Source organism: Xiphias gladius, chromosome 6, assembly GCF_016859285.1.
Source record: "Xiphias gladius isolate SHS-SW01 ecotype Sanya breed wild chromosome 6, ASM1685928v1, whole genome shotgun sequence".
NCBI lineage: Eukaryota > Metazoa > Chordata > Actinopteri > Istiophoriformes > Xiphiidae > Xiphias > Xiphias gladius.
The window spans coordinates 31,312,722-31,332,611 of record NC_053405.1 but is presented as its reverse complement, the minus strand read 5'-3'; the positions used below and the strand labels follow the sequence as shown (position 1 = coordinate 31,332,611).

Genomic DNA, 19,890 nt, shown 5'->3' with positions numbered 1-19,890 from the left:
CTTACCAGTGATTGTGTTTTTCACTTCCTTCACCTCACATCTTAAAAGGCTCTGGGAAGGATTATAAGACGTTCAAATTTAACGTCGGAGTCAAATGAAGATTTCTCGGCGAATCAACCCTAAAAATCAACATCTGCTGTGTTTTTGGAACGTCTGTACACTAAAATCAAATGAAAGCATGTTTGCCATCATCAGTTATGCAATTTCTTACGTTCCAAAATCTTAAAGTACTTTTAATGAGCTTGATGGGTCGATAACATATCTTATATGTATATATGTATGTTCCAAAAGAAACAAGCTGTTAAGACTACATTATGTTCAAATTCCCTCTCTCTTCGCGAATGAACATCAAATCAAACATGTACTGCGTTTTGAGAAGATGTTTATAAAAACTCCGGTCAAAGCACATAGTTACCTTTCTTTTGAAGTCTTCCTAAACTAGACAGTTTTCTAAAACCATCTGGCAAGAATTAAGAACCTAGCAGCTTAAATGAATATTGGAGTTCAAAGAAGTTTGCTAAGCTCAACATTAACATTTTCTACAAAGTGTTCCCACAAACTCCCATCAATCCATATGTGCCTTACCAGTGATTGTGTTTTTCACGTCCTTCACCTCACATCCCTTAAAAGGCTCTGGGAAGGATTATTAGACGTTCAAATTTAACGTCGGAGTGAAATGAAGTTTTCTCGGCGAATCAACCCCACAAATCAACATCTGCTGTGTTTTGGGAACGTCTGCGCACTAAAATCAAATGAAAGCATGTTTGCCATCATCAGTTATGCAATTTCTTTACCTTCCAAAATCTTAAAGTAGTTAGATGATTTTGATGGGTCGATAACATATCTTATATGTATATATACATATATATATGTATGTTCCGAAAGAAACAAGCTGTTTAGACTATATTATTTTCAAATTCTCTCTCTCTTCGTGAATGAACATCGAATGAAACATGTAGTGTTTGAGAAAATGTTTATAGAAACTCAAGTCAAAGAACATAGTTACCTTTCTTTTGAAGTCTTCCTAAACTAGACAGTTTTCTAAAACCATGTGGCAAGAATTAAGAACCTAGCAGCTCAAATGAATATTGGAGTTCAATGAAATTTGTTAAGCTCAACATTAATATTTGCTGCAAGTGTTCACACAAACTCCCATCACTCCATATTTGCCTTAGTAGTGATCTTATTTTTCACGTCCTTAACCTCACATCCCTTAAAAGGTTCTGGGAAGGATTATAAGACTTTCAAATTTAACGTTGGAGTCAAATGAAGTTTCTTCATCTGCAGTGTTTACACTAATTAGACTAACGACGTCACTGAGTAACTCACATTAGAATTTAGCTCTCCGTTTACTCCTATTGCAAGGAACTAAAGGGCTTTTCTATCAAAGTATTTTGAAACACACTGGCTACTTTATGGTGCTGATGGTGTGTTTTACAATCACAGTACAGTCCAGTGCACATCATGATGTGACATCACATCCTTAACCACAGTGCTGTAGTTGGTTTATCTGTGAAAAGCTGTGCGTAGGCTGAGCACACCCTAGTGTCATTATACTGGAGCGCATATTACGCTGTGGTATAAATACACTGCAACTGCAGCAAATGTGCACCTTTCTTGTGGGTATAGTGGGACACTATTCAGTGCTACTACTGTATGAGAATATAATAGTGCATTGCTGATGGGAGCACACTGGTAAAAATAAATATGGGTATATTTAACAAATAATTTTTTGGAATGTAAAAAGTACTGGGCTAGACTATCTTTAGTTGCAATATAGTGGTATCATTATTTTATGTCAGTTTCAAACCTAGCCCTTACCTGACTTGTATAGATTTGGTAGTTAAAGGCTTTAGCAAAGGAGGTGTCTTTGAAGATTTCAGGCATTGGAGATTTTTTCTTCAACAGTCTGCATCGTAAGACCCAGTAGGCCACTGATTGCCTGTTAGTATGGGAAAAAAATGAATTAGTTTGCAAATGGAGTATTCTTAACAGTTTTTCTATTTTCTCACCAAAACACCTTGTATGTATCCTTGAGCTCTATCAAATGTGTTAAATGCATTTTCTTCCCCATAAAAAATTGGCAAAGCGAATTTTTCAGCAAAGTTTGAAATGTGCACTGTTTACATCCATGTTTACTTGCTAGCATGTTTACTTGTCTTCTTTCTACCCGTCAGTGCTGGTGTATTCCAGGAATGTATAGCAAATCAACCGCTTGTGCAACACTGGCTCATAGTGCTACTAGTACTACTAGTCAAAAACTCCACAGGATACCTATAACTTTCTGCAAGTCTTTTCGACTGGACACAGTAATAAGCAAATATCTTGAGAAGAAATAAAACAAGTTTCATTGAAGGAAAGTTATCAGGATATAGAAACAAGTCAGGAGATATGTAAGATGGGATAGTATAAAGGACCAAATGTTTATAACAAGCCCTAACAAAAGTTGTTGCTGAAAGGCATGTTTACAATGATAATAAACTCTATCTACACTGAACTTAAGTATGGAGTGGTGCTGTTAATGATACTCACCATATCAGTGTACCATTTGTGTGCTTTTATAGCTTTCTCCAATCAATTTTCTCTGAGTTCTGTGTAAAACAGGAAGACAAGAATGTTACAACTTATCACCTGTAGTCATTTGTGTTTATTAGTCTGATTCCTATGCAGCAGCAGTAGTACAGTCTTAAGTAGCCCAAGTAATATTTCTGATCAGCCCAATATTTCAACCCATATTTCAAACCGATCCATAAAAATTGCATGATCACCTGTGCCACATACTGAGCTGTGATCAAGTAGAATTAAAATTGAACAATCTTCAGCGTCAGCTGTAAGTATAATAATGCCACTTCATATACTAAAAGAAGTTTCAGTACTATGTAGGGAATGGAAACTAGATTGAAATTTCTCAAAAATATGAGGATTATTCATAAAAAATCCCAATTTTGAGAAGCCAGCTTGTTACATAGAGTTATACATTACATAAGAGTTGCCTTAGAAGTTCCCTCTCATCAGACCATTTTTGGGGGGTCATCAAAGGCCTTAACAAAGGCAGCTGAGGCACTTGAGTTTGAATGGATTGCACCTAAACGGCCTAGTCTGAACATACGCAGAGAGGCAGGTTCGAATGTTGCACAGCAATGCTGGTACATCCTGTAAAAAGCATGAGAAAAACGTAAGATACTGCAGCATTCCTCCAATGCTTGCATTACCAAAACTTCAGTGCTACTAGTGTAATGCAAACTCCAGCAGCGCATCACTTTGAAGATATCCTCGAAGATGCCCAAACAGTGCCCCTCGCAATGTTGGGAGTGTCACCAATTATCATTTGAATATCTGGCACATCCATCACGCATGACATGCGGTACTCATAGTTAGTCTGGCACATCTGACAGAGATTTGAGAACATCTGTCATTCATACCAAGCCACAACCCTTTGTTAAACCTATGCTGCATCTAGCCACAAGGAAGAAGTCAAAGTATTTTTGGTGTCACTTCTGGTGAGCTGTCATCCCCTCTTTATATACAATCTATGGTGCATGTGCTCAAGGATGAAAGTGCATGCACAAGCGGGTGATTCGATACGCATTTTTGCCAGTGGTTTCATACTATACCATTTGATCTAAAGGTGGTGATTATGTGCCAATAAATGCAGCAATGCGGCAGCAAAAGCAGCGAAAAAGAAGATTGTTAATTTCATGGATTGTTACATGGATGTAAACAATGCGGGTTTCAAACTTAAAAAAAACTGCTTTGCAAATGTTTTATGAGGAAGGAGACTTACGTAAGGATAACAGAGGAGGGTCACACTCAACAACAAAAAAATCAATTTATTTTCCAATATGTTTTCAGCTACTTACATTTTGTCTTCTTGACTTCTGTAAATTAAGTGACTTCTCATCACTGAGTGCATCCCCCAAATTTTTGTGCATTGGAAACGATTCATGGAAGGAAATGCAGTCAACATGTTTGTTAGAACTCAAGAATGCACATAGTACGTTTGGTAAGTAACAGTGAATGTAAACAGAAACTTTGTTTTACAACAAAACTGTACAGAGCATCTCTCAGAGGCTCTGTACTGAAGCCAAATGTGTGATAAACAAAGAAAGGAATCCTTTCAGTTGTTCATGGTACTAACAGTATTTTGTGATTTTAAAATCTATGTGTACATTTTGCCTCATTGCTGAACTTTCAATCATGTGATAAAAATAAACAACTCAAAAAACCCACACGTACAAAAGCTCATATATTGTTGATGTACTTACATGTATGGCTACAACATGGTCACCCAACCCATTACAGACTGTACCATCAGCAGCAGCATGTGAGCCATTTGCACCACGTATCCCATCTTCTCCAATAATTATCTGAAAAAAAGACAAACAAACCAAGTATTAGTATTACATCTCAACTCCCTTTGTGTGTTTGTTACAACATTTGACTATTTTGCTCACGTTAGCTGGGAAACCTTACACATCAATATATAGTGTTGGAGCCAAACAATTTTTAAAATACTTGTGAAGAGAGAATCAACAATAACTCACATGAAGACGAAACCTGCTATTGTACTACTCTATGGAGTGAAATTTTCAAGCATATTGTACTTCTTCTTGATTTTGCTCCTTTGTCTCGCACATTTAAAATTTCCAGGTATCTCTTAAACAATGGACCTTGTCACTGCTAACTTAACTGCTAGTAGAAATATACAGTCATATCCTATACTATGACTCATGATACCACCATGTGTTTTTCTTCACCAGTGAGGAGTTTAACCAGTAGGGAGTAAGTTGAGAAAAGCTCACACTATCCCAACCAACCAGTAGGTGTCGCTAGTGTAGCAAAAAGTACGTGGTCATTCCCCACCTTAAAGACCTGCAAAAACTACCTGTCTCGTTTTGTTTTCCTCCACTTATTGACTTCTTGTCACTGATCCCTTCTCTGGAAAGAAGAGAGAGTCCACAGTCTTCAAAACCAAAGCTTTTTTCCAGATGCATTGCAGCTCCAGGTGTTGTACACTCACTCTGTCATCTGTTTGCAATTTGTCCAAGTTCTTGGCTGACCTACTGAAATAGGTACAATGGTGCTGTGGTTGAGTCCCATTCTTTGTATTAAATGCTTGACCTCCGGTAGAAGAGTTGTTGTGGACAATAACATTTTTGGCTGAACAGTCTCTGGCCTGTAGTCCCTGTGTTAGGTGTGTTCTGCTGGTCCGAAAGTGTCAGGTATGGCTTCTGACCTGCAGCTTTGGCCTTCAACATGACATTATGATTCCACTTTGTTGTTACTCTGTGAGTAAGCTTGTAGTGAAGTCTTACGTTTGGAGTTCATAGTTTGCAGAACTTTTTGAATTCCTTGGATCATTGCTGTGGTCCATTACTAAAAAAGACGGTATCAGGAATGCCATTGCAGGCAAAATAGGCTTTCATATAGGTTAGGACAGTACTGTACTTTATGTCTGGTAAATCATTCCCCTCCCAGAAACTGTAATAATAGTTGACTGTAGTGAGGTAGTCTTTATTTCCATAAATGAATAAATCTGTACCTTATTTGCTCTTATGTAGCTGAACAAATCATGTGGAACTTTTCCCTCAGAGATGGGCAAGTAGCTTACCATGATTACAGTCTCTAGTTTGGCTTCCACAGATCCAACAGATGAACATTCATCAAATATGCTCTGTTCAGGGTGTTAGTGAGCAACATGTCTCTTCCAAACACATAAAAAAACATCCACATAATTTTTCTAAACACAAAGCATCATCCTCTGTAGTCTTTTGGGTGTGCTCAACAGGGGCTTTCAAAAAATATTCTCCAGATGTTTGTGATCATTGGGCAGAGTCACTTTTCATCTGTACATGTACTGACAATTTTCCAAGCTGAGCACCATAGTGAGAAATTCTTTCTTGATTTGAACACAACCAAGTTTGGTTGGTTTTAGAGTTCTGCTCACAAAAGCAACTGGCATTCCTTCATGCATGAGAGCAGCTCCTAATCCAGTATTTAGTATCACAATGTACAACCAGGGGCCTCATTTATCAAAGCATGCATATAACAAGTTCTAAACGTGTGCATAGGAAATTTCTTTATGATCAAGAAAATTGCCATTTATCAAGGTTGTGCACGTACGACTTCACATTGGTAACAGTGATAAATCTCACCTGTTCAACATCCATGTGCTCATGTACATACAGGTTAACTTACATATAGACACACTGCCAGAATGCCAAATATGGTCGAGATAATGTCTTAGTGGCCTTAATTTTGAGTTAATTCATGTGGAAAAAGATAAAAATGAAGAGAAAAAGAAATCCTGTAGCGCTGTGGTAGCAGGCATTTGGGAAAGTTTCCCAAGCATGGGGAAATGGGCTGATGGGCATAAGTCTAATTTTACATTCGTTCCTGCACTACTTCCACAGTTCATTGGTTGCCATAAAAGTGGCCATTATGAGTGAATGAGGTTTGACCACGAGTAATGTCATATGCACTAATCCTCATGATAGCCATACCATGTAAATTGTGCATGATCCCAAGAAATGAAGTTGGACCTGTTGGTGGCGCCAAGAATTGCCACAAACACCTGAGAGAAAGTGTCTCTACTGTGGCTGAAAAGGCATCTTTAATCCCTCTTTACACCCAAAACTGAGGCCATGCAGAAATACATCCAGAGTTAACTTGCTGTTGGCATCATCCAACCAACCTCCTAGCTTTTATTTTTCTTTACAGAAAAGAAAGACAAAACGTATTGACCCTTCATAGACTACCATGGACTGAAGGACCACTGTAAAGAACAGGTATCCCATTCCATTCCTCTGCCTTTGAGCTCTCTACAGGGGGCGTCATTTTCTCCAAGCTTAATATCAGAAATGCCTACAAACTAGTCAGGATAAGGGATCAGGACAAATGGAAATCAGCATTTATTCTCCTAGTGGACATGAGTAACTTCTTGTGCTATTCAGTCTGACTAACTGAGACCGAAACCAAAACTGAACCAATTTGTCTGTCTTTGAGGATGATATTCTCACCTTTTCTAGAAACAAACAGGAAAATGTCTAGACTGTACATCACAGGCTTCTGCAGAACCAACTGTTTTTTAACAGGCAAGTCTTCCACTAATTGGAAGGTCAGTGGTTCGATCCCCAGCTCCTCCAGTCTGCATATCGAAGTGTCCTTGGGCAAATTACTGAACCCCAAATTGTCACATCGTTGTGTGAGTGTGTGTGTGTGTGTATGTGTGTGTGTGTAGAAAGTGCCGTACATATAGAAAAAAGTGCTATATGAATGTGTGTGTAAAGTAATTTGGGTGGTCAATAAGACTAGAAAAGCATTATATAAGTGCAGTCCATGTAAAGTGCAAATTATGACTTCCACATCCAAACTGTCTCCTTCCTGGGCTTCACTGTGTTCACAAAGTCTCTGCAAAGTCAGAGAAGTCACAGAATGGCCTACACCAACATCCCATAATCATTTGAAGAGGATTTGTGTTTTTTTTAATTTTACAGATGTTTTATATGAAATTGCAGAACATGCCCTCACCTCTAGTAGCTCCCCCTTTCAGTGGTCTCCCAGGGCAGAACAGGCTTTCCAGACACTCAAGCATGTTATCCCATGCAGAACGGAACAATGATATTAGGCAAAAGGGAGCTGCTGGTCGTCAAGTTGGCTCTGGAAGATTGGAGGCACTGACTGAAGGGACGGACAAATCCTTCCTTGTGTGGACATCACATTTTTTGAGGGAGTTGTGTTTTCTAAGCGGCACCTCTACCAAATTTTCTTCAGGGTTCCATCCCTTTTCCAATGGCCAGACTGAAAGCCTTAAGCAGGAGATGGAAATCTCTCCAGTGCCTTGCCATAAACAGCTCCAGCAGTATGATTATGCCCACAACACTCAGTCTGACCATGGTTAACATGCATCCTGACCACACCCTCAAACAACTGATGTGGATTCTTCCTCATGGGTGGGGGAGGACTCCAGTAATTCATTGATTTTGCACGTCTTTTCAATTTCAGTAATTTCTCCTTTCATTGCAGAGCTTGCCATTCTATACTTGTCCAGTAGCATTCTTGAGTGAGTTCCCGCAATCTTCAGTCACCTGATCCCCACAACCACCTGTCCCTCATTCCTTAATTAGTCACATAGCATATATACCTGCTCCTTTCCCCAGCAATTTGGCAGATCATCTGTTTGTGCCATAGGCTTAGTGTTCAAGCATCTAGTCCCAGTCCCAGTCCCAGTCCCAGTCCCAGTCCTAGTCCGAGTCCTGTCTGATCCTCATTTTTTTCATATCTGTGTTTGGTTTTGCTTGCCTTTGCTGATTGACTGACCGTTACAACCTCTGCTGTGAAAACTTAACTTAAACTTAACCTGACCACTGTTTATAGTCCTGTTTATGAGACCTTGCATCTAGGCTCAGAACTTTAATAGCCCCCATTCCCGCACTCAGGGGATGATTATGTTAGGACAGGTGCAGAGACAATTGCAGGCCGAAGCTGAACTGGATGGCTATTCTACAGTGCATTAATTTAGAGAGAATTTATAACAGTCAGAGACTTTTGGTCATTTGGTGAAGTTCTGGGGATTTTCTCATTGGGGATAGGTTTAAACACTGTCAGCCTGCACGTTGCTGCATTGTTTTGATGAAATTTCTGTAGTAAAACACTAAAGAAAGAAGTTGTTTGATGGTTTTATCATTCTGATTGTAATTGGGTGTGTTTTGACAGTTATCATTAGTGGTTATCTAAATGCATTTTTAGACCGATGCACGGACACACACATACTTACAGTATGTGTATGTCAGTGTTTGGTGTGGCAGTGGGGGAAAAAGAGAGAAAGATGGTTAAAAAAAAAAAAGTGGATAAGAGGGAGAATTAAACATACTCAATATTAAAATGTGTCTTCTGACCGTAGTTGCTTATCGTCAAACCTGCAGTGTGTTTTTCTGATTAGTGATATTGGTTCCCAGTACTGCATGTGGAAAAACATTAGTGTCTTGCGTTTGAGTTTACTTATGCATTATTTGTGCATTATATGTGTTATATCACCTGCAACCCCTTATCAGTCCAGTGGTTTCCACTGTTGCCCATGCTGCCTCCTCCATGCAGTATCTGGAGAATAGCACTGCTGTGATACATCTCATCAGACACTGGGGGCATCGCTCTGTCCAAACACACTGTGACGATGCTGCATTGCATAGCTGACACTGATCCTAGTTGGTCTTATCTGAACACATCAAGGACATGCAAAGAGAGCCAACATCACATTATGATGTTTTCAGACTGCAACAGTATACCAAGTCAGTCCTGAATATTTTCACATTATCTACTTACACATGACTTATCAAGTTTAACGAACAACTTAATGAATTTGAATTTTTCTATACATTTGTAGAATTGTTTCAAAAACAAATCTACAAATGTATACAACTCATTTAGCCTCACTGACATACTCACTTTATCTCTGACCATACTTTGGCACAGTGAGATGTAAATTGTCTTTTCCTCCCTACAGTATTTATTTGTTATCAAAGCCAATTACTTCAAATGGTCTTTCCCACCTAGATCATGTTGGGTGATCAATCTCAGATACATTGTGTGAAACATGATTCCAGCAACTGAGAGGAGCTGGAGGGGCGTGTCTGTCTTTGATTGACAAGCACCTGGAGGTGTTACAGTGTCTGTGTCAGACAGCCTATCATTAGGACCATAACAGATTCTTAACAAGTGATATTTGCATTTTAGTTAACATGCTATTTATTGTACTAACAAGCTAATTAGCTAACAACAAACTGACATTAGCAGGTTACTTTTCTGTTGAATTTTTATTTGGTGGCTCTTTCAACAAGCTAAGCTGCAGGACAGGACCTACAATCAGGTTTGTAAGTTAGAGAGACTATAGCAGAAAAGCTACTGTGGGTTTTTATTCACGGTCTGTTGATAATGGGTTGTGTAGCAGCTGCTGTCTGGATCATGCGTAACAAGTTGTTGTCTACACAGACGGATACTAACGATATTCTGTTGAATTAATAAAAAACTTGGGGGCCCAATTATGAAACAAAAAAATATATAAAATGTAAATTTCTCCCTTTGGTTTCTGATTTTTTCTCAAAAGATAACACAGGACGTGTGATTTACAGAGCTGATACGTATGCTGTAGCAGACCAAAAAATGCAGCCAAATTTCAGTTACCCTTTAAAGGAGTACTAAACAAAAAATAGGTAAGAAATCACACCAATTTTATGTACATTTCTGTAGGCAACACCACACCAGGCATGCAGAGCAGTTTACCTTTCCTGTTGTAAGACCACTTTGGTTTTTTTTTACTGTTGACAAGAAGTTTATTTCACATGTTTTCATTATGTATTAAGTCAGTGGTTCTTTAGTTTGACTTGCATGAGAGCAGAGTTGTGCTCACCCTTCATGAAGTTGATGTAGATTTTGCTCCAGATGTCACGATGCTGGGTGGTGAGGATGCTGACTGGCTAACTAACAGAGAAATCCCATCACTGTTGTACACATCTAGCGCAAAAAACTGAATCAAAGGGGAGGACACAAATGAAAGCAAGACTGTATTACAAACTGGGCAAAGCCCCTGGGTCAACGACAGTCAGGGGCCCCTAGGAACCCAGGTTGTCTTTGTGGAAAGTGGATTTCAGATATCTACGAGTCTTTCCATGAGTCAGGGTAAGAGCATGAGATTGACAGGTGGATTCCTGCTGCATCAGCAGTTATACTGATGCTATATCAAACCATTGGAATGAAGAGGAAGCTGACCTTAAATGTGCGCATAATTTAACTGATTTCTCTAGTGACAAAGTACATTTATTTCCGTTAGTTGATATTACGGTCCATTTTTCAGCTTCATAGTAGACATATTATTACATTGTGTAGCAATAAATCAAAACACACATAGAAGACAGAAATTAATAAAACTGTCAGGATGCTGTCATATGCGTCAAGACAAAGGAGAACATTTTAAGCTCAGTACTCGCGTGTCAATCATTGTCTTTACATTTAGTAGAGCTGCTGTCAATTCAGCAGCAAACCTGAACAGAGAAAAGAAGGTTATTCATTTTAAAATTAAAGAGGAAATCCAGCAATTTAGTGTTTTAAGGAATTAGAAAACATAGAGAGCAAGATATCATCAGGGTTATTTCGCAGTCTTTACACAGTTATCTCCAGAGCCATAGGAGACATTACATGACTGTGTCACAGGCTTTGTATGACTACTCTTGACAATTTTTCTTGTGTAAATATTCTTACAATAATGGACAATTTGTTTTGGATTTAGGGCATTATTGATTTGTCTAGAGTTGAAGAGTTTGATGTTGGAGTGTTATCTATTGATCAAGATAAAGCTTCTGATAGAGTTTATCACAGTTTTTTACTTAGAACACTTGAGGGTTTTGGTTTTGGTAAAATAGTTATTTCTTGGATTAAGTTGTTATACTCAGGATCTTCTGTTTTGTTAAAGTGGGGGGTGGATTCAGCCAACCAGTGCCTGTTCAGGGAGGTATCAGACAGGGTAGTTCCTTATCTGGGATGCTATATGCCCTGGCCACTGAGTGTCTCTTGAATCAGCTTAGACAGGTTCTAACAGGGTTAACCTTCTCAAAAAGTGTAAATTCAGTTAGCTTGTCAGCATATGCTGATGATGTCACAGTTTTCATGACAGGTCATAAAGATTCTCAAACACTCAAACAGAAGCTGGCATTATATGAACAGTTGTCCTCTGCAAAGATTAATTGGTCCAAGTGTGAGGGTTTTTCACTGGGAAAATGAATTATTTCTTTCTGCAAAACCCGCACACTAAGGGCCACCAAAACTACCAGCTGGACTGCAGTGGAGCAGGGAGGTGATTAAGTGCCAATGTGTTTTCCTGGGAAACACTAACTTCCAGAATAAAAACTGGGAAGGTCTAACGGAAAAAGGTTATTGTGCGATTGTCTAGATGAACTTGGGTCCAGCCCCAGGAGGATTCTGGTAGTTAACAGTCACTGGTGTTGGAGCCACCACTAATAAGAGAAGTACAGAAGAGACTGGTGAACTTCTTCTGGGGAGGATTTCATTGGATCAGACCTGCCACCTGCTCTTATCTGTGACGGGGACTGATTTACCTACAGAGTGGCAATACAGCATTTCACCCCCATATCTAATAGTATCTGCTGTATAAGAAACAGCAGTCCTAAACTGAATCAGCATCTCTGCTACTCTATCGAGAGCCCTACTACATACCACAGGTCGTTAGTGACCTGGCACTTGTAGATTAAGCTATATATTAAAATCATATTTCTTTTAAGTATTTCAGAACATATTAATAATAACAAACACAAAAAATATATAATTGACATTTATGAGATTTTGACAATCATTTATAGATGTCAGAAAAATGTGGGGTTTTTTGTTCATTTTTACATGACTATACTATTTTGTACTATTTTAAACACAGCCCATTATTACCTCTAATAGACTGACACCTACCAAACCCAAATTAGTCAGCACAGTAATTAATAATCACAGTCACTTGCTTGTGGTTGTTGCATCGTGGTTATTGCACTAAGTATGCACTGCTCCACTGTTTTGTGGACGGGTATGGATGGAGATGTGGCATCTTCACTGTTTTTGTGGAAGTTTTTCAGCTTAAGTGGTTCTGTTTCTGTTTGAGGACAAACCAAAGACTTTAAGAGGATCCATCAGCTTTTGGAAGTCATGGAACCTCTTTTGTTTTCTCCAGCCAAAAAGCAATAGCTGAGTGCCAACATTTTCCAGGAGAGTGCACATGTGAGACATTCATGCTTCCCAAGTGCAAAACTACTAACTCATTTATAGCAGGAATGTCGAGGTAGTCGAGGTAAAGATATAAGAGTCACTCATAAGTCTTAGCTTCTCTTGGGACCGCTACCTGGACAATATTGACCATTGTGCCTGAAAGTGAAAAGTAAACAACAAGGGACAAATACAGAATTACAGACATGACAAAAAAGGCCTGTAGATTTAAAAAGTGAGCACATCTGATATCCAACAGCAACTAGTTCCACAATTGTAGAGCAGCAACCTAAAAGAAAGGAAGGACATAATTTGCCATCCAGCCTTTAATGTCCTAGAAACAATCCAGGAGAGGCTATAGGGAATCTCTATACTTTAGTGGGAGGTACAGCTGTGAATCATCTTCATAGCAGTGACAGGAGATGTTATACTTCCTAATAATATTTCCAAGAGAGAGTGTGTAGAGGCAGAATACAACTGTTCCCAGGATGGATCCCTGAGGTGACAGGGGCAGAGGAAGAGGAAAACTGACCTTTAGCTACTGAAAATGTCTTAAGACATTATTATATAGGATTAGATTTAAACCACTTTAGTGCTGTATCCTTAATACCAACCCACTGTTTAAGACATGTCAAAAGGGTGTCATGATCCATACTGTCGAAGGCAGCAATAAGATGTAGTAACTCCAGAATGGCATTTTCCCCAGAGTCAACAGAGAGTAACAGATCATTTGTCACCTTTAACAGAGCTGTTTCAGTGGCAATTGGCAATTTGGCAATTTATGGGGCCAATAGTTACACATTTACCATCAGGGTTATGATTTCTGAGCAGAGGCTGGACAACTGCGTGTTTAAAACATGTAAGGACTAAGCAAGAATTAATAGTAACTTGAATGACATGGCCAATTATATCACAAGTATCCTTTATGATATGGGAGGGCACATGGGGGTAGGTTGAGGGTTTTATGTGCATGACAATGTTCCTCAACTCAGACAAAGAAACCAGTTGAAATTGATTAAAGGTAACCGGGCCCCCTAAGGCAGTGGGGCAATTTTTTCAGTGAAACACTTCACAAACTTCTCACAGATGGTGAGATAGTTCACCATCTTGATAGATACAAAGATTGAGGACATAATTTATAGTGCTGAACAGAATTTTAGGTCTGTGAGAATATTTACTGCTTGTCTCAGAGAAATATTTAGCCCCCTGGTTTTTTTGGCTATTGTTGGAAATTAGCCAGACAGTTTTTAAATATTTCAAATGAAACTGAGAGGTGATCTTGTTTCCATCTCCTTTCAGCTTTCTGACAGGCCTACCTTTTCTTCATCATCATCAGCCTCTGGCACATTACCCACTATCGCTTGCATTCTACATACCATGAGAAAAACATTTACACTATTATGTACATACCTCAGGTCTCTAGGGACTTTTTACACTTTGTAGAAAAAAGCATTAGAAAAACAATTATTTTCATAATTTTTGATAGTTTGACACCAGAACATTGCTGAAGACAAATAGCTTGAAGAATACCAGGGAGTTTTGCCAAAAATTAATTAAATAAATGATTTGGACAAGGTATAATATAGTCCCTGCTTGCTAAAGAATCTTAGCATGCGTTAAAGGGTTAAATGTTCTCTGATAAAAACTTTCTCTGAATTTTGAATCAAACCTTCAAACAATTTGATCAAAACCGAGGAATACCATTTAAAACTTTCATAGCAATTCAGCAACTCAACGCAATAAAAACTATTTGATCATTCATAGAGCTATATTTTTGGCTAAAATAGTTAAGGTGTTAGAGTGTGTTGTCCACTAACTGGAAGGTCGGTGGTTTCATCCCTGACTCCTCCAGTCCGCATGTCGAAGTATCCTTGTGCAAGACGCTGAACTCCAAATTGTCCCCAATGTATCATTGGTCTGTGAGTGTATGTGTCTGTAGAAAGCACAGTATGTATAGAAAAGAGCGCTGTATGAGTGTGTGTGTTTGAATGGGTGTGCTTACCTTATTTGTCCCTGCTTATCCCTGAAGTCCATTTGGGGAAGGACCAACCCAGTATTTGAATAAACCACCACAGGCTTCCGGCTATCCACATATTCAAACCTCACATAATCGTCTGTTAACTACAAACATTTACAGACACATAGATACATAGAGACACAGACAGATAAAGTTTATTAAAGGGAAAGAAGTGATTTTGACACAGTTTGTAAAGAAGCTGCTTCATGGTGCTCTTAGTGTAAAATGTTTCTAGAGACTGTCTTCTCCCAAACCAAGGGTGAAATTTCACAAAATTCCTGGATGAAAGTTGGCCTCCAAACAAAGTGCACTTTGGTTCCTGTTAACATGAAGCAAAAGCAGTAACATGATCCCTCTTTCCCTTGTTTTTCCTCCCTTCCAACACTTGCATGAAGTGCGGAAGCTTTGCAATATAGCAAGAACCCTTGCTGCAAAAGTCAATGATTGAATTTAAAGTTAAGTTAAAGCTATGATTCCTTAAAGTTTCAGTCCTGGTGATTTGATGACTTTGGTTATGGTAATGGTAAGTGCATTTTAATGATACATTTCCCAGAGTTGTGTTTGAAATGACACCTGTATGAACAACAGGGAGCAGCAAACACATTTTGAAGAGCTACTCTGTCAGAAATAGAAGCAACAGAAGCGGTATTACCAGATTGGACAGGTTTTTATTTGACTAGATGGGTAAAAATGGTTCTGGGCAGCTTGTGATAATTTGGGCTACTAATTTACCATTTGAGTGATCTCCCACAATGAAAAGTTATTCCAGTGAATAACCCTCCTTTCCCCCAACCGATTTTTCAATTTCCCATAAAGCTTTCATTCAGGCCTGAGGACTGATGGTGCCAGGGCTGGAAAGGTCCCAGACACAGAAAGTGAAAAGAACCTACTATTTTTGGAGAGATTATTATTATTATTATTAGGGGTCCAAGCCCGAGGGGGCTGGAGGAAAGGCCAGCAGAGCAGCGTGGCTCCCTGTACCTGCAGTGGGTAATCTATTGTAATTGCTTAGATTTTTATTATTAGCAGTCCAAGCTCAAGGGGGCTTGGGGGCTATGATTTGAAAGCAGTGTGTACGCTGCACATTCAGAAACCTTACATACACGCATTCCCTGAATTCAGATGCATCTTGTAATATAGCCCGTGCCCATTTCCCCCTACAATTTTTTTGTGCAAAATTGCAAAATATGCAAAACAAATGTTTTCGAACTTCTCCTAGGCTGTGAGTCCAGTTTGCACAAAACTTTGCATATAGAATGTATGGACTCTCAAGATAAAAATTCATGAAAATAATTTTGCTAATCCAAAAAATGTGCAAATTATAAAGGAACAACTTTCTATAGGTTGCAGTCAAAACAGGAAGTGTTACACATCTTAGCAACAATCACTTCTATTAACACAAATCTAGGAGCAGTCATTTCCGATGGTCCACTGAGGGTCTGTGTTAAATTTGGCGCCAATCAGCCACTAGGTGGTACTTTTGTTTTAAAATCATGAAATATGCAAAAATTGTTTTTCCAAACTACTCTTAGGCCATGAGAGCAATCTGCACGAAAATTTGCACATATCTATGTACTCTCATGATCACAAATTATAAGAGTTTTGATACTCCAAAAATGCAAAAGTTATAAATGAAAGACTATTACTCATGCAAAGGAAGTGATGTTATATTTTTAATTAGGTCTGTTTGATTAACACAAAACTTGGTCCACTAGTTTATCATGCCCCACTGAGTTTCTGTACAAAATTTGGTGCATATTTGCCATAAGTTGGCACTTTTAAACAAAGTTGAAAAAATGCAAAACCAACTTTTTCAAACTCATATTACGTTGGAGTCCAATCTGCCTAAATTGTTACACATAGCATCTAAGGACCCTCATGATTATTGGACCAGTTACCCCAAAACTTGAGGTAAGTCGCAACAAACTCGACCTCAAGTCCAGGGTTTATTAATGACAGTCTAGTTTAACCATGCTTTCTGGACTACCCCTCAGGAAGATTACAACCTTGGTGGAATGTTTTCCAATGTCTGTGCTTCTCTTAACCTTAGACTTGAATTGGGCCAATGGGCCTGAAGATCCAACCTCCATTGCCTTGATGGGCCACAGGGTGCGAATTGGACAGGGGCTTGGATCCTGTTAATATCTGCCTTCACGTCGAGTTATTATTATTATTCTGATTTGGAAATGCATTAATGAGGGGCTTGGGATACTGGAAAACTCACAACAATTGGCACACATGTCAGAACTGGCAAAAATTGCAAAGTTCTATAGTCATTGGGCTCGAGCTTAGCCAGTGGGCTCCATAGCGCCCCAATACACAGGGTCATGTTGGGATAAAGTAGGTTGGATGTTCTTGAAATTTGGTGGAATCACTGTTGTCATCATTCTGGATATAATACATATTTTTGTAATTTCAAAGTCAGCCATTTCATGCATCAATTTTCTTTTTATGAACACACTTTTGAGGCCTTTAAGGATGTGCGAAAACTTTTGATTTGATATCTCAATTGGTCATGAGCGTGGCATGTCATCTCTATAGCACCCCCTATTTACTTTTAGCATCTTTGAGGTGATAGGGGTGCTTGAAAACACATCTTGAAAACGAAACTTTGCACATGCATCAGAATTGGTGAAACTTGATACCTGAAAGGGGTCTTGGTCATGGGTGTGGCAAAATGGCTCAAGGGCAAACCTAGAACATTTCAACGAAGTAGCCCTCACATTGGCAGAATGTTCCTAAAGGTCAGTCTCAGGAGTTGAGTGCCTAATAAGCTGCTGGTTTTTTAATCAGGAGCTAAACAAATGCAGAATATATCAGAAGCTCAGCCACAGGAGAACATTTGCACTACAGTGCAAGTAAATGTCACAGTAAATGTGTCTACAGCTGTTCAGTTGTCAGTGTTGCATGCTTTCCTCTCCAGACCTCTCCGCAGTCTCTCTCCAACCCCTCTTGCTTTCAGAAACTCATCCACTAGCTCTTTTGTGCGCTTCAGCTCGTCCACCTCCACAATAGGCTCCAGGTTTCTAAGGTAGAGCTCACAGGTCTGCTTCAGAGGAGGGACAGGCAGACTAGGCAGTCCATTCTGCTGAGTCAGGCTTCTGCAAACAACCAGAGTCGCCGATACCGGTTTCACCAAGAGACAGAATTTCACGGAGCTATAGGGTTTCACCATCTTACCATCTTCACCACCTTTACCGAAGAGATACAAGAATGTGTTCAAATACATGTACATGAATGTTAAGAACTAGTTATTCTGAAATGATGACAACTGTTCCATCTTGACCAGATATGAATAAGGCCTTACTCTTATTTCTTAGCACTAGTACAATACACAAGATGAATTAATACAGTTTAAGGGAACAGTTCAGGAAGATAAAAACATTTAAATAAATCAAATTGGAATATAAAAACAAAATGTTAATAATATCTAAGATATATTTAGGCATACATGGTTATAAACACAATTATAATGAAAGAATAAACATTATGGACATTGTCAACAGGCAGAATTAACTGAGCATTTTACCAGATTTCTGCTGCAAATTCTCAACATTTTGCTTTCAGGGAAACTCCTATAGACTGAGGGCAGACACTATGTATCTGTTTAGATGGGTTTTAGGGATATAGATCAGTTATGCTTGGAAAATAAAAGCTTCAGCTATAAGAGAGGAGATGGTAACCACTGCTCTGCTCCTAGCATTCAGGGGCTATCTGACATTAACTGAAAGAAAAGGCAGGTTAAGGACTTCTTTTAAGGAACCGTGAGGATGTCAAACTGTCAAACTGAGTGGTCTCCTTAAGTAAATTTATCTTTGCACACTTTATTTGTCTGCATTGTTTACCTCACCAGCAGTTTGTTAATTTACAGTTTGTTCATGTAGGCTGCCAAGTTTGATGATTTTATGGTGTATGCTTTTGTCTGTTTATAACAAAAAATACACAAACATACACATACAAAATCATCAAACCTGTCAGGTGTCCTAACAAATATTTTATACTTCACCAAAAACTAACCTCTGTCAATAAGATGTATAGAAACATATTGTCATCAAAACACCAGCATGTAACTGAAAATCAATTGTACATTTTATTCACTCTACATCAACATAATACATTCATTTCTGGCTTGGTTGTTCTGCAAAAGTTATTCTTTCACATAAAAATCTTTATTCCACCTGTTTTCATTTAGTAGGTAAAAGAGCAGCGCTGGGAATTTTCACATTATTTTCCAGGTTTTGAAATAAGGGAAGTGGATATTTACAATATGTTATCTTCTGAGTTAATATTCTGTAAACATGCTACAAAGCCTTTCTTCACTTCCAAACCAACCCATTTCCTCCTGTGTCAGAGCCTATAGATTTGAGACCTGAAAGTTGGACTGGCTCAAGTTTTCAGACTTAAGAATTAGAAACAGCTCTGAGTGATGTACTACTGATATCCACTATAAGAGAGTGTTCAGTAGAAGTGTCTCTTATTCAGAGATGTCTATATTTACTGTACCTGTTTTTCTAGATAGGGAAATGCAGGGCGGGCCCCCAGCTTTTTTGAGCTACCAATTGATAGATTGTAAAATATGGTGTACTGAAGAGTGAAACATCTACAAGACATTTTAGGAAACAGCCGTGGTTCAAAACCTGAATAAACAGTCCTAAAATTAAGAAAAAAAGGGATGTAATTAAATAAAGAAACATTTGTGAGAACTGAAATCAGACAAGATCAAGACTGTTAATCAAACTTGTGTGAAATCTCCTGAACATAACCTGCATAAGTAGTTATAAATATAACCACCCTTATGTACTCATGTAAAATAAATTTAAAAATGTTCTACAACAGCAAAATAAGACAAAACAGTTAACTAACACTAAGAAAGACATAATTGATTACTCTTATTGCTGCGGGTGCTGCAGATCCTGAGTTAAGATATTTTGGACATACAATTGTTAATCTTTTAGGTTGTCAGAATGCAGATTTTTCTGATACAATATTCTATGCAACCTGTGCCACTATGGTGGATAATGCCTCTTGGATTACACAATATAGGTGCGTTGGCTCTTTAAAGATGATTTGTTTTCTTCTCTTGCTTTTCTCCACCCATGACTCCAACCCCTGGAGAC

At 38.6% G+C, this 19,890-nt stretch overlaps 1 pseudogene; it reads right to left on the bottom strand.

Annotated features, from left to right (window-relative positions):
• Positions 1–1,155: 1,155 nt before the first annotated feature.
• Positions 1,156–17,948, bottom strand: LOC120790801 (annotated as a pseudogene).
• Positions 17,949–19,890: the final 1,942 nt, after the last annotated feature.